General features: G+C 34.4%; 1 protein-coding gene across 3 annotated transcripts in view; it reads right to left on the minus strand.

Moving 5' to 3' along the window:
- SOX6 (SRY-box transcription factor 6) overlaps positions 1-16,906 on the minus strand; it is a 641,322-nt gene that overhangs the window by 483,413 nt on the left and 141,003 nt on the right. The window contains exon 3 of one of the 3 annotated variants that reach the window (XM_063710997.1): positions 9,685-9,800. The exons of the other annotated variants lie outside the window; for them this stretch is intronic. The gene's annotated coding sequence lies outside the window, so the exon portion shown is untranslated. The remainder of the gene's footprint in view (positions 1-9,684; positions 9,801-16,906) is intronic. 3 annotated transcript variants of the gene reach the window in all.

Below are 16,906 nucleotides of genomic sequence, written 5' to 3' on the forward strand. Positions count from 1 at the left end.
TATTTTCACTAAATCAAGATGTCGATTTATTGTAACACAAATTTTATTTCATAACACATAGTCCAGGGGGCTATGAACCTTGTATGTCTTAGAGGAGATTAACATTTTTTTAAATCTCATCTATAGGTTTAAAAAATATATATTAAAATTCTCACTAGAGACTAAACTGAGATAACTAAACTCATTTTAGTGATGGGTTTAGTCCGTTTTAGTGATTGGGCCAAGGTTTGTCAAGGTGAACTACAAATGCATTAATATCCACAGTGCTGCCAAATGCTGAATTATTAACACTGTCAGCTCCTCGGTTTCAGTTCATTCTCTATAGAGGAGTCTTGTGAGATTCATCAAAACTTAGTCTTGCAACATGTTTACCAGCATCCCGGAGGGAACATGTCTTCAGCTGAAAATAAGATGACTCTCAACCAAGGAAACCACTATTGAGGCCAGACTGAGGTTTATAAATGCAAAGAACCAGTCTGTAGTGAAAGGAGCAGATGAAGTCAGGTGACACCTCATGCCAGATCCTTGCCAAGTCACTTGAGATACCAGGCAGATGACTTAAGGTGGCTGTTCATTTGCCAGGATCAACAGCATTATGTACAAAATCTATTAGTTATGTATGTCAATGCAGTATCTGAGGACCAAAAAGGGTGCTGAAAAATGGCTCCAAAATGACAATGGTTTATCGATTTATTCTATTGACTGGGAAAATTCCTTAGTTCTCTTAACCGAATATAGTTAGTTAACTGAAGGAGTCCTGAATTTTTCCTCCAGTGAAGAAATAAAAGATTGCCTTGTTTCTATGCTAGAACCACCTTTGAAGTTCCCATATATCCAAATTAGTTTTGTGGGTAAGTGCACATTAAAAGTAGTCTTTTATAAACTGATTGGGAATTTAGAGTATAATTATTTTTGAAAATCAAAGGTTTTTCAACTTTACTCGTACCTTATATTCTATCTTGATGGGGAAGTGAAATCAAAACTGATTTTTATGCACAGAATGAATAAATGAATACAAAAGGGTTCAAGACTTGTGAAAACTAGAATTTCTGATACTCTGTTTTTCAATCTTTCATTCAATAGATATGCTGCCTATAAATAGAAGCATTCCTGAAAAATATTGAATTGTGGTAGTAAAATAGTTTAATTTGTGCATAAAACTTAATAATCCTAATATGTTTAAACACAAGTTAAACCTAGAACATGTGAAAAACTTAGGTGTATAAATGATGTAGGCCTCCTTAGTACTGGATCATAAAAATGCAATGCAATCCTAATTTGCCATGGAAATAGGAAATAAATGTGAACATCAGTTACACTCATGTATATTATACTTAGGCTCTTACACAAAGTGATAAGGAATCACAAAGTCCTTCTTGAAGCATTTTCCTTTCCTCATCAGAAGATAAAGAATGTCTAAAACAAAAGAAACTAATAGTTAATGGGCCCACTATTACCAAATATATAATAAATTTTCTCTATCCATCGTATAATCTTCTCAACAACCATACCCATTTAACAGATGAAGGAATTGTGACTCAGGCCACGTAATTTGATCAGAGTTGCATCAAGTGAAGCCCTAGTGTATTCAACTCCAAGGTCCATTTGTTCTTGCTGCTATACTACGCTTACTTAAAGCCTACACCATGTTTGCATTTATGCTATTTTCCATTATTTAGAATTCTTTTCTGCCTCTTAGTTTATCCATCCCCACCGCTTTCTTCCAAGGTCCACCTACTCCAAAAAGTATGTTGAGTTTTAGCAGTTTGTTTAAAAGCCCTTACAGCAATGGTTGAAGTTATACTGACTCACACAATTGCATTTTGTAATGTTACCAATGTTACCATGTATATTACAGCATTGTGCTGAAGGTATCACAAAATTGTTTCATCGACACATCACAATATATCTCCTCCACTATACTCTCACCTTCACAGGAACTTGATGGTGATGATAATGATGATGATGATGATGATGATGATATATATCATATAATGATGTTATATATACTACACACCTCAACCAACCACCTTTTGCTCTCATGTTGCTCTCTGGTGCCCCAAAACCTTACTTTCCTCTCTGCTTTCATTTACTCAAATGTTCTTAGATTTCCAAACCACCTCTCTTTCCTTCCCAATCAAAAATTCTATTCCTGAAGATTTCATAAAAGGCGTAAGACACTCAGTTTTTCTTTTATGTAACAAATATTTAAGCACTTACTATATGTTGGAAACTAGGGATGGGTAGACAAGGCAGATATTTCTCTAAGAGCTTACAATCTGCCACAAGACACAGAAAAATATTTGTAACATAGATTTGTAAATGTTGCAATAAAAGTATGCTAACCCATAGTATATTCACCTACTACGTACCCAAAAAAATTAAAAATTTATTTTAAAAGTATGCAAAAAAGTAATATGGGTACAAAGAATAAAGAATAAGCAATCACTTGGGAAATAAGTAGTTCAGGAAGGCTTCATATAAGAGGCTTGATAAGATAAAGCTTCACTGATAAACAGGAAGCAGGAAGAGGAACAGCAATAGTAACCATCTTTTATCGAATACTTTCTATGTGTGAAGCACTCTTAATTAAAATGCATACTTTATATATATTATATAACATTCTTCACATTTGTGAAGACTTCTGCCTCTGGCCAAGATGGACTAACAGCGACCAGATTTATCCTGCTGGCTTAGACTACTAAAAAACTGGGCAAAATACATGAAAACAGGAAGCAGCAAAAAAAATAGTGATTCCTGAGAAAGGTAAAACAAATGAAGTCATCCCTACAATTGTCCCAGTTTACTGCATAGAGAGAGAAACTACTGACTGCAATGCACAGAGGTGAACTCTAATAACTTCAGTGAGTTAAGAAGATGGAGCTTGTAGTCTAGAGGAGCCAAGGTATCTACAGTTTGTAGAGCAGAGCAATGGCAAAAAGAGACCTGCATATAGAGTTCCAGAGATATGCAGAGAGTCTGACAAAAACTTAAGCAAGTACTGATTAGTACATGTATATGAAGAAACTAACCAAGGTTAGGGAAAGATACACTTAAAAGGAACAGAAGGAACAAACCCCAGAGCTCATCCAAGGCCAGGAATAGGTCATTCTCCCATCATCAAAAGTGTAAAGCTTCATAATACAAGGGACGCTGATCAGAGTATTAGAATGGTATTGCATCAGTAGTGAAGAGAATGATCCCTGTACTAAAGGCCATCCTGGTTCCAAACGACAGAGCTTAAAAGCAAGCACTGAAAGCATGACAGAGCATAAAAGCAAGAATCAAACTATTTCCACTTTAACTGCATACCAGAAAAAAAGTTCAAAAATATTTATAGAAATACAAAAATACTGAGCACTTAAAATCGTAAAATTTACACTCTCTGGCATCCAGTAAAAATTTACCAGCCATACCAAGAAGCCACACAAACAAAATACAACTCATGAAGGAAAATCAATCAATTGAAACTGATCCAGAAATGACATAGATGATAAAACTAGTGGACAAGGATATTAAAACAGCTATTATACTTGCATTTCATTTGTTCATGGAGCTAAAAGAAAGACTTAATATATTAAGCAAAGAAATAGAATATATTTTTAAAGATTCAAGTTGAATTTATAAAGATGAAAACAGACTATCTGAGATGAAGAATTCACTGGGTAGAATTAAAAGCAGATTAGACACTGCAGGACAAAAATACGTGAACTTGAAGACTTATAAATAGAAACAACCTAGAATGAAACAAAATGTGGGGTGAAAAAGATGAAGAAAATGAACTGAAAATCAGGGAGTTGCAGTGAGTTGTAGGACAACTTGAAGCTGCATAATATACATGTATAATATGGAGGGGCATGAACAAAAATTTTTAAGAAATAATGGCTGAAAACTTTCCAGATACAATGAAAACCACAAACCCACAGATCCAAGCATCTCAAATAACCTCAATCTCAAGAAACATTAAGAAAACTACACCAAAGCACATGATAATCAAATTGCTTAAAAACAGTGATAAAGGCGGGGGGGGAAAGCAGCCAGAGGAAAATGGCATATTACATATAAAGAAACATATATAACAATTACAGCAGACTGATTTTTGAAAATAATGCAAACTAAAAGACTATAAATCAATCAATATATTTAAAATATTGGACAACCAAAAAGCCCATCTGAAATTACTATACTTAGTGGAATAAAATTTTTTCAGAAATATAAAATGAGTTTCCCAAGGACAAATGACTAGGTTTTGTATCAGTAGCCTTTTGCTCCTCTTTTTCATGTACATATATTTTATCTCCACTCACAAACTGATTATAAACTCCTCCGGACTAATTCTTCCTTTTCTGTTTTGAATCCCACCTCATGTCCAGAAGATCTCTGAGTTCATATTCTTATAGAGTGAATGAACGAATGAATGTTAGTGTTAGTATGAATGATAAGGTAATATGAATGACAAGGATCCCCAACAAGGTCACTTTGACTTTATTCTGTTTTTTTAAGTCTATTTTTTAATTTTTATTTCAATAAGTCTTTTCTCACTTATGACTATGTTCTCCTGCACTATTCCCTCATCTTGAAAAGGACAAGTAGAAGAGAGCCTGCATCTTAAGTATAATATTTGCTGCAACCATATCTCATGCGGACAAGGACAGAATGTGGCAATATAACCAGGGAGTCATAGTCATCACTTTATCTGAGAGAGTTTTAAAAGTAACCAAACTCCATATGCACCTGTTCTATTCTTCACAGATGCCATGTACTAATCCCTATGTGAGAGCCACCTGATGAAAAAGCCATAATCTCTAGTATCTTCAATTTTCTCATACTCATGGTAGCTAAGTTTTACCTTATGTCTCGGAAATCATCAAGGCCCTGCCTACACACTTTAGGTCCTAGTCTTAATATCTTTTTTATTTATGTTATGCCTCTAATTCCTCAAGGCAATTATATCTTCAAGGATATCCTCATTCCTTTAAAACTGTGTCTTTTTCCCAGTCTTCCATGGGAAGGAAAAAATTGTTAATTTTCAGTCAGGATCTAATTTATGAGATGGAAATGGATTTGCACACTGACAAGAGATATTTAGTACAATCATTTCCCTCTGACTTTTCAAAAATTCAATACTGTGATGAACAAGAAGAAAGCAATAGGAGTCATTTTGACTCCTTTCCCTTGTGCTTCCCATAACATATAGCCTTACCAGTCTTATTCATCACTTGTTTAAATCTTTTACCTTTTATCTGAAATTTTGCAGTAGTCCTCACGAGTTGCTTCTGTAGCTTCTCTTTTTTTTAACCCTCTAATCCACTCTACTAACTATTCACTGAATTAATTTTTCAAAAGCGAAGCTCTTGGCATGCTCCTGGACTATTTGGTTGTGATGGTCCCCTATGATCTACCGAATGCCTTAGCTTAGCCTTATGGATCACGATGATATGATCACACTAAATTTTCTAGCCTATACATACCTATACCTAAATCCACCTTAACTTATTGTTTCCTATCCCATACTATGTGCTTCCATTCGTCTAGCCCATATTCCCCACGCTTGTGCTAGTCCCCTTACTAGCAGGATGCTCCTTTCTTCATCTCCTATTCCACTGACAAAATCCCACCCAACTTTCAAAGAACATCAAAAAGTCATTTCTTAATGTACTTCCTCTTAAAGGGATATATCTTAAATTTTTTGAACCTCCTAGAGTAGTATTTTTAACTCTATTAAGGCATTTAACATTATGCATAGGAAATTCCATCTCCTCTCTTCTGTGTATCTCCTCTGCAATAACAAATGCAATTTAATTAACATTTTCCTTCTTTGAGCCATGCATTGGTTCACTTAGACACTAGCGACACAAATAAAAGGAATAAGAGAGTTTAATAATTATGTCTAGACTCTAAGGTTCTTGAGGGCAGGGACTTTGTATAATACATTTGCGTTTGTTTCCAATGCAGCATCTAATGCTGTGCTTTGAAAAAAGTCAGTAATTAGTGTATACTTGTGGAGCTGAATTAGTTTCCAACAGGTACAAAGCATTATTCTTGGAAGAAAACATTTGCTACCAAAAAAGGATTTGTCTTAACTGGGAAAACAGATAACCACATCTTTAAATAGCTTTCAGAGATGAAGATGAAAATTAGATTAACCACTGGTTATACCATCCAGAATGAAGATCCTAATAGCGTCAGAACACTTCTCACTATGCTATTAACTTGCAAGCAGGCCAGCCTGCTTCAAACAATAAACTACCATATGCCCGAAGCTTCAATATTGCAATTTGGTCCAGGTAAAGATAGTTATTGCTTCACATCTGTTTCTGGTACTGTCTTGGGAGTTTATATAGGACACTTTAAGTTGACTTCAAGATTTAAATAAGTATCTATTCAATATATCTGGGAGACAGCTACTTCCTGTTTGACCTAATCACATCCACAAAGTGTTTACTCTCATCATGCTTACGTTTCCTCCTTTCCTGGAAAGCAGAACGGAAAGGCAGAGTAAAGCTTTTTTAAAGATGGCATAAGGAATAAAAAGACATGAAAATGGTCAAAAGCATTATGCAAAAACAAAACAATTCCTCTCAATTGTATTTATTAATAACAATGAAAAAAATTAATCAGCACAACTGGGGTCACTGCTAAAAGACCAAACCAAGCCCCTGTGCCTGGCACCTGCCAGGCTAAGTGCTCCTTTGGTTGAGCCCAACTCCTCCCACAGTGACACACTTCTCCTCCAGGAAAAAAACTCAGCAGGGCAGGCAACAATCACTCTGTCCATTACTGAAAGTCAACTTAGCAGCCCAAGGACCAGATTAAGGGTCAGTTGCAGAGAAAGAGGGAGAGAAGTGCACTCTCTTTGAGTAGGAGAAACAGAAACCTAAAAATCAAGACCCTGGAATCTGTATTTCTAGAGAGAACTATCACCATAAGATGGTTGCAATATTCCAACAGGATGAGAAAAGGACTAGGCAGGCCTTTTTCATGGCATTCAGCCTCAGACTAAGATATAACACTTCTAAGGCCAAATATTTGAGGTGCTCTGAAACAGCTCAACCTGTGAAAATTTTATCAGATAAATTTGTAATTGAGAATATTCTAAATGAAATAAAACCCTGCTGGTGTACCGGAATGGGAACAAATTGGTTCCAAATTCAGATCAACTGTTTAAATCCCAGTTCTGCCTTTTTCTTCCTTTCATTCATTCCTTCCTTGTCTTTATATATTTTTTGTTCATTTACTCATTCTTTCAACAAACATTTATTGGAAACATACTATACATCAGGCACTGTGCTAGAAACTCCATATACAGGTTTGAACAAAACAGTCATGGTCTCTTCCCTGATAGAGCTTTTAGACTAGTATAGAGACTACACATTAAATAAATATACAAATATGTGATAAACACCAATCATTTTAAGTGCTAAGAAGGCAAAAAAGAAATCAGAATTTAGAGAAACCAACTGGGTATTGCAGGGGAGGAAGCTATCTTACAATAGAGTTGAAAGGATTAAAAACAACATGTAAGTGCTTAGCACAATGTATAGCACATACAGGTTCTTAACACAAGCAGCAACTGTTTTTTGGTTAACTTCTCTATGCCAAGTATAGACCCTCGACTGTCTATTCTCTCCCATTCTTTCCCCACCACAGAAACTTGGAAGTGTTGGAGCACTGTTACGTACTATTGTGGGAGAGTTGCAGGCTGTTCCCTCTAGATATTTCAAATTGCTTCACAGCTTGCCATTCTAACAGTCTTATATATAATCATAACTTCAACCAACCCACAACCTTCTTTCAGACATATTTGAGTTTTATCTTTTGTGTAGTATCCTTGAGATAATTTATAAACTTTACCTTTTTGGTTCAGTTGGATATTTATCCCTTTTATCCCTAAGTTAAATTACACTCAACAAATGACCAACATCAACAATTGAGATGAACTCATTCTGTGTGGAAGAAATGCCAGAGAAACACAACTGGGGACATCCCTGATGGTTATAACTGTATGGTTATACAGGATATCTCACTGTAAGAGATCTTTCTAAAAAATTTAAAATTCTCCTTTTAAGATCAAGATTATTTCTCTATCCTGTTCTTAGAGAGCAAATATTCAATAAGCCTTAAAATTTCACAAATCCTAATTCAAGTTTAGTAAACTGCTGGCCCAATAAAGACTATAATTTCTTTCTAATTATCCTATCTTCATCACCCCCAAAATAGTAAAACTAATTCCAACAGTTCCTTAGTTTCTTTGATTGCCCAAAGTGGACTAGAGTGCCTTTAGTTTATATAAGAAACCCAATCAGTACTCTTCAGTTCTTGATCAAAAAGGTGACCCTGCATACAATTTAAGATACATGTCTTGGGTACTATCACACAACACAGCACATAGCATACAGACTAATTAGAAACAATCTCTTTCTAAATGAAAAGAAAAGGAAGGACAGAAGGGAGGGGAGAAAGGAAAAGGAAGGGGAAGGGAAAAAGGAGAAAGAATATTCATTACACTGTAAGTCACTTGTCAGAAAAATGATTCCAAAGAGTTTCCCAACCCCCAAAACTAAAAACGTCATATACCACATTAGAAACCTAATTCACCTGATTATTTGATCTATCAGATATAAAGATGCTTCTTGGTCATAGTTACAATGAATGAGAACTTTCTAAAGGTCTCCAATATACAATATCAGAGTGTAATACATAGATGATTATTTTCATACACATCTATATTAATCTTTACCCAGAGAAAGCAAAATTGTTCTCATTGGTTTTTACCAAGTAGGCACACATTTCCTAAAATTCCTAAAGTTGTACTTAGAAGGCACTGAGTTGAAATAAATAAACTTTACATAAATTAGGGGGGAAAAACTGTAGAACTCCTTTTACATTGGTATTGTCTGATCCAAACAAGTATTTCCACATCCAAAAAAAAACAAAGTCCTCAAATCCATTTTGTGATTCTACAAAAATCTCTTATTTCAATCATTTACTGTTTAACTTACCTCTCTGCCTTTTTCTCCTCTTCTTAATTACTGCAATGAAGTAGGAGGAACAGGTATTTCCTCCATTTGTTCAACCATATTGTCTCAAAAACTCCAAGGCCCTCAAAGTTTTCTGACACTCAACTCTCTTGTTTATACCCACACTTTTCATGTCTGACTTTCTCAGCCTTCTCCCAGATATTGCCATTTAGTTGTCTGTCTTGTGACTACAATTCCAGGGAAAAACTCTCTCTAACTAGTCACAAAGTCAACATAAACAGTGGCTTCCACATACTGCCTCTGCCAGGACAAAGCTCAGAATGTTTTAATCCCTTAAAACTGCCAGCCATCCAATGAGTATACACTTACTACTATGTCAGATATCAAAATATGTGAGATCAGTCTCACCTTTAAAACAATCCATTCTGATTAATGATTCTACTATATATATATAATAATGGGAAAAAGATACATCTGGATTTCTTCATTTTGTTCAGTGAAACATCAGAATACTAGTGGCCGTAATTAAAACTAAGTGATAGGCTTGTCACCAGCCTGCCTTAGCTTTAAGGAAAGAAAGAATCTATATTCTGCCCAACACAGGCATTTATAGGAGTGGAGACTTGGGTTCCATTAATGCTGTTGCTTAATTATCTACGATGTCAGGATAAAAAAGGGAAAAACAATTAACTGTAAAACATACCTTTTGTTGTGCTTGTGTGCTCCAAAGGTATAAAATAGCCCAGAGGTGAAATAAAAATAGAAAATCTGCTTTTATTAATGAATTCATTCACTTAAGTTTATATCAAACTGTGTGAGCTGAAAAGAAAGAGAAAGAGCTAACTCCAGTACAGTTTGTATCCAAAGAAAACTCCACCCACATAAACTCTCTAGTAACATAACAAGTTTTAAGTCCTTGGGGTAGAGACCATCTCTTCTTCTTTTGTAAGCACTGTGCCAAGCCTATAGTGCTAAGCAAATAATAATAATAACAAGCATTACATCACATGAACAAACTTTTTTGAATAATTAAACATTAAGAATATTCTCTTTTGCCAGTTATCTATAAAAGGTGATGTTTTGGAAATTATTCTTTTTATACTGTCATTGCCTCATGTCTTTGAATACCTCCAGCAATAAATATGTAAGTCATACTCAGAGAGAGAATACACAAAATGCTTTACCTTTATTGGCAATCTTTAACTCACATTTTTATGCTTTGGAGCTAGCAAAAATTTGGTGAAATTATAATCATTTTTACCAATATTCGAAAATAACATAAAATATGAACTTGAGATAAAACTATATGCTGAGAGTGACACATTTCACTTATTATTCAATCTTTATAAGCTGAATAGTTACTAAAATATTTCTATCTAAAAACCTGAGTAATCAATGACTTCACTTTTTCCTGAATTATAGACAGACTGTATTTCACATCTTATAGATCACTGTTATAAAATAAAAGCAAAAATTGACAAATGTGATCTAATTAAAGAGCTTCTGTGCAACAAAAGAAACCATCGACAGAGTAAACAGACAATCTACAAAATGGGGGAAGATTTTTGAAAACTATACATCTGATAAAGGTTTAATATCCACCATCTATTAGGAACTTAAACAAAATTACAAGAAAAAAAAACAAACAACTCCATGAAAAAGTGGGCAAAGGACATGAACAGACACATCTCAAAAGAAAACGTACATGCGGCCAACAATCATATGAAAAAAAGTTCAACATCACTGATCATTAGAGAAACGCAAATCAAAACCACAATAGGATACCATCTTATATCAGTAAGAATGGCTATTATTAAAAAGTCAAAAAATAACAGATGCTGGTAACTTTGTGGAGAAAAAGGAATGCTTATACACCGTTTGGGGAGTGTAAATTAGTTTAATCATTGTGGAAGACAGTGTGACGATTCCTCAAAGACCTAAAGACAGAAATACCATGCAACCCAGCAATCCCATTACTGGGTATGTACCCAAAGGAATATAAGTCATTCTATTATAAAGACACATGCATGCATATGTTAATTGTAGCACTATTCACAATAGCAAGGACAAGAAATCAACCTAAATGACTATCAACGATAGACTGAATAAATAAAATGTGGTACATACACGCTATGGAATACTATGCAGCCATAAAAAGAACGAGATCATGTCCTTTGCAGGACATGGATGGAGCTGGAGGCCACTATTGTTGGCAAACTAATGCAGAAACAGAAAACCAAATACCACATATTCTTACTTAAAAGTGAGAGCTAAGTGATGAGAACACATGGACACACAGAGGGGAACAACACACACTGGGGCTTATCAGAGGGCAGAAGGTGGGAGAAGGAAGAGGATCAGAAAAACTAACTGATGGTACTTGGGTTAATACCTGGAGCATGAAATAATCTGTACAACAAACGCTCATGACACAAGTTTACCTATGTAATAAACCCTACACATGTACCCCTGAACTTAAAAGTTAAAAAAAAGAAAACAAACAAACAAAAAGACATGCTAAAGGTTAAATAACAACAAAAAAGCCAGCTATGCCCAATTAGTGTATTTATTGACACTTCTTCACTTCTTTATATGTGAGACCACCACTAAGCTTAAATAATGGCTTTATTTCCCCTTCTCTACATGCACTTAGTTCCTTTCAATATTAATGAAAGCTATGTAATAATACTGGAAGATGATTAAGCTTATCTTCTTGGTTAGAAACAAGTTCAGAAAGCAGCTTTTTAGGGAAATATTCAAATTTATTAGCAGCTCTTAGAAAATTGCCCCCAACCACCACATTGTTTCCAATCTCAAGTTAAAAAGGAGTTTTCTCCATCGGGCACTGAATCACTTTAATGTTGACTCTTGTGCAACTCTACTCCACCTTCAAATGTATCCAGTAAATTCAACTTTAACTACAGTACTATAAAAACGTGAAAGAACTATAATAGCATCTTTAAAAAAAGAGCTGTTTGCACTATATTACTTTGGAGAAAACCCTAAACTGAATACTAATGCAAAAATTTAATGATAGTTTGCCTAGTTGCCAAAAGAGTTACAATAATTATTTTGCTGTAATGTGTAAGTTGTTTTGCAGGCATCTGAAAATACTAGTGTGTAGGATTCAGAGTAAGTCCTCAAAGTGTCATTGTTCTTGTGGGTTTGTTTTTCAGTATCAATAAATCATCAATATACGATCTTCACTGTAACACTGTCCTCTGATTAGAAGATTGCCTTATGAGTTCTGCTTCTTTAATAAGTCAGCTTCTTTGATTGGCACCCAACATGGAACCACCTCACACCAATTCCACTTTATGGTGAATACAGGATTATGAGGTCATGGTAAAACATTCAGACAGAATCAATACAGTTTTACTTCCATTTTCCTTTATAAACTGCGACCAAATTTTTAGAGTTGAAAAGTAAACCAAGATCAAATTTAGACATGTTGTTTGAAATTAGCGAAGATGAAACACTTCAGTGCCAGACAAAAGCCCTGATTTTAAGAGTAGGTTTTTGCCTTCCTGAAATGCCTAGCTCAGGCTGTGTATTTTTATGCCTGCAGATATTGGCATGTTTCACATTTAAGATTATGACACACCAACTTATTTTGAAATTTTGAAAATGTTCCACCGCGCATGTTTCAAATGCTTCATGACTATCACTGATAATTGAGCAATTAACTTGAAATTGCCAAATGTGCTGTGGTGGCACAATATGTAGTAAGCAACATGGAAGAATAAAGAACAGAGGAACTTGGTACAGCGAAAAAAAAAAAGTAATAAAGTGTAAAATAGGCCATAATAATAATAATAGTAACTGAGTAAATTTTAATGGTCCCAGGTCTCAGTGGTTTAATAGTGCCAGTAAAATGGTTTAATGAAACAACTCCAGAGTATTAACAAACTTTTTAGAGCAGTTTGTTCTGGTGCTACAAAAACGAAGCCTCTTTCTAACTGGCCTTGTGCAATATTCAGGGACTGGTCCAAAAAGTAAGTGCAGGAGTTTCATTAGACAACAAGCACAAAACAATTAGGTTAAAAACTCTGACAGATTCTTAAGAAATACAAGCTTGCAAAAAAGAGATGTAAGGTCTTACTTTAAATGTTAAGACAGACAAAGCAAAAATTCTAGGGTTAAAGATGACCTCAAAAAGTCATCAAGCTATTGTGAACCTATTTGCAAATCAAAAATTAAGACACATGGCTTAACATGAAGACTGAAAGATAAAACTCAGCTATACTGGAAAAACCAGAATTCCTCTTCACTGTTTATTCCATTAAGGTCTCCAACAATGGGCTTTTCTGACTAAAACCATAGTATGACAATAAAGAGTAGCATTTTTGTCCTTAAATACAGTCAGTGAAGCAAATTTCATAAACCTAAATCCTACCTTATTTTGGTGGCAGGCCATTTTAAAGGTTTGCAAGAAAAAACAGTAATTCGGAAAGTCAGAGAGGGAAAAAAAGATTCAAAACTACAGCAAATAAAAAGCACTATTAAAAATATTTTTTTCTCAAAATTCCATCAATACAGCTCCAAAACACCACTAAGAGATTAAAAATAGGCCAGGCTGTCCTTTCAGGTATAAATCAGAAACAGAAAGTAGAGAGGGCAAAAAGAACAAGTATCTAAGGGACCTAGTATATAAAATTTAAAAGCTTAAAATGTAATGGGTATACACATTCAGATTAGCAAACTCCTTTCAATTAAAGTAGATTTCTGGCCACATTTCACAAATGTATAGTAGCTGTGTGTATTAATGTAGATACTTCAAATGTCAGTATATCTCTAATTAACATGAGCACACAACTGTAAAACTGAGAAGGCACAATTTTAAATTCCTTACATTCCCAGCATTAATGCTTTCATGGGGCAGCTCCCGTTGTCATGGAAAATGGCATTCAAGCCCTATTTGTGGATTTTCACAGCTCATCTTTTTTATTTACCTGCTCTATGTCAAGATTAGCCTGGAATAATATTTTTTAAAGATAACGCACTTAGACCTACTTGTCCTTAAAATCACAGATATTCTCACTGAGGGATCTTTGGTCTGGGCTATGCTCAGTTTTAAACAGATTTCTTTTCATTTTAAAATGCCACAAAGACATGATTTTGTGATTTTTGTTTGTTTGCTTCCCTAAAAATCTATGTAATTCAAAAAATTTCAGCTGAAGCATGACTTGTGGCAATTTTGGAAGAGAGGAGTAGGAAAATATCAGGGAGGACCAAATGGTCCAGGAACCTGAGGAAATGAAGTAAGTGGTAGAAGCGTCTCTACAATCTCCTCCCCGACTTAGTCTATCTCAAAATTTCAAAAATATTTATACAGCAACCAAGTGAAGACTGAGATAGTGATCAAAAACAAAAGAGAGCTGAAATTCTCTCTGAAAGAGGAAAGCACGGTGTTGTGAAAGGAGCACTAAATTTATACCATGAATTCAAGGTTTGAATCCTGCTACTCTGCAAAAATAAAGATAATTCCTACTCATTCCACAGAGTTTTCATGAAATTCAGCCAATTAAATGTCTGCAGAATCAAGTGTTATACTATCTTAATATTCTGTTGGTATTATTATTGCCTCAAGCCTAGAGTTAGGCAATAATCACTTTTTGTACCACACAATAAAATCCTTGTCAGAAACCTCAGGAAAAAGATTGCTATTAGAGACCATGAGCCAAGATAGAATTTTTTTAAAGGAATTCATTATCAAATTACTAAAAAGACTTGGGTAACCCGAAAAAGCAGGGTAGCTAATAAACTATGTCCGATTTTTTTTTTTGTTTTTTTTTTTTAACCAATCATTTACTGCTCTGGTAAAATTAAACGGTCAGAATTACATAATTATTTTTCATTAGAGATAAGAAAAAATCAAATGTGAGATAAGAACATGCAAAATAAGGCAATCTTCCACAATGCTTACTTTAGGAAAAGAAAAAAAGGAAGTTTTACTTTTTTAAGAGAAAAAAAAAACACTAGAATAAGATGCAGCTTCTGAAAAGACAGCCATTTTCCTTCACAGTGTTTTCCTCTTCCGGCCCAGGTAGTTGATTTGAGTAGGTAAGATTCCAGTCGGTTCTCACACACTTTTGGTGTGGCCCATTCATTATGGATGTGCAAAACAATATCCCACCTTCCTTATCTCACAGACAGGCTTGCACACCTTACTAAGAAACCTTCCCATGGCCATGAGGTATAACTTTCTGCCTTAGATCATGTAGCAAATAAGCAGTTCTAGGACATGGAAATTAAGGTTCATAAAAGAAGTAATTGTCACTGAACCCATTTGCCTGTTCTTAGGCCTGACTAGACAAATATTTCTATCGTTTTAGAAGCCTCATCTTTCAGTCTAAGTGGTTGGACAGTTTCCACAACAAATGAGAGAACTAGAAACTCAGGAATTTTGGATGCCATGTTAATTTCATCTGACTTATCTTAGTCATAGTATCCGGCTATATTTCTTTAACCAAAAGGTTCTGCAGTCAGGAGACAGCCCTAGCAAAACCTGAGATCACTGACCAAAGGAACACCAAAGCCCATGCCCTAAACAAGCATATGTAAATTCTCAAGACCAGAAAATAATTGCTTTAAGCCTGTACGACTAGCATGACATGTGCCTAAGTGGCCAGACAAAATCTGACTAAAAGTTTTTTGGTTTTTTGTTTGTTTGTTTGTTTGTTTGAAGTGGAACTCCAGAAATAACCATACAGAAACGACATCAACAGTGCCCCTTCTAATTTTAGCCTTTCCCTTTGTTAAGTCAAAAGAAAGTGATCAGCTACTTGGATCACCACCATTCAAAGTTAGTCTAAATGTGTCTTGATGGAGGGAATAAAGTGAAGAATTCAGGGAAAAGATCCTTTGGGTGATAAGAAATGTAAACTATATTTTAATGAAGGCCATCTTGGTTTGAAATGCTGGTAATTATATTTGTCACATTAAAAACTTTACTCATCCTGAAAACTTACTAAAGCGAATGACTAAATAATATGAAAGAAGAGAGAAAGGAGATAAAAAAGAGACAAAGCAACTAAGATAAGATTTGGACAGCTCAGAATTATTTCCCTTCACTCAGATTTCCAATAGAATAAGTTCGGTTCCTTAGAATCCTGTTTTCACAAAGAGCCCTTCAAAGATACTTTATATTTCTTTCTCCATCTTCTTTGCCTCCTAATCCTCACCACAATACCTTGCATAAATTAAAGGCTTATGTTTAATCCAAATGACCCCACAGTTTATATAATTTTGTGCTTTACATAAGACTTACATCTAAAAATAATAAAATGTAAATTGATAGAGTTTCATAAAATAACAATTTATTATTAAAGCATTAAAAATACATAAAATGTATTAAACTATATTCAACATGAACATCTATTTTTTAAGCTGGTTCAAAATGCCTGTCCTAATCAATACTATTATTAAAAGAAAGGTAAAGCTGGCATTAAATAAATTTTCAATAGCTCTGCTTAAATAGAGAATCACTTAAACTCTAATTTATAACATTACTTATTTCAAATAATTTCCTAGAAGTATATTCTTTAAAATTCCTTTATAGCAGTACACTAACAAAGAAAAAGTTTCCTGTGTCTTTGCTGTTATCAAATGTAAAAAAGCCCCTTAAATACCAACAGTTTACAACAATGTATACATACACATATATTTTAAATGCAAGTTACTTAAATGTAGGTTTACATACACAGAGACATTTTTAATACCTGCCACATACTCTATAGCACTTCTATATAATATATATTGATTAATTTCAAGTACTTTTAATAGTTTTTAAAGTTCATTCAATTTTTTTCTTGAAATTTGCCTTCTTTATTTATAAAAAGTACCTTTGTTCTCCAAAATATTATTTAAAATATAATGGTGTATTGTGGATGGGGAAGAGTATAGTATGCCTTAATATAGGCGTG

Source organism: Gorilla gorilla, chromosome 9, assembly GCF_029281585.2.
Source record: "Gorilla gorilla gorilla isolate KB3781 chromosome 9, NHGRI_mGorGor1-v2.1_pri, whole genome shotgun sequence".
In the NCBI taxonomy this organism is placed as follows: Eukaryota; Metazoa; Chordata; class Mammalia; order Primates; family Hominidae; genus Gorilla; species Gorilla gorilla.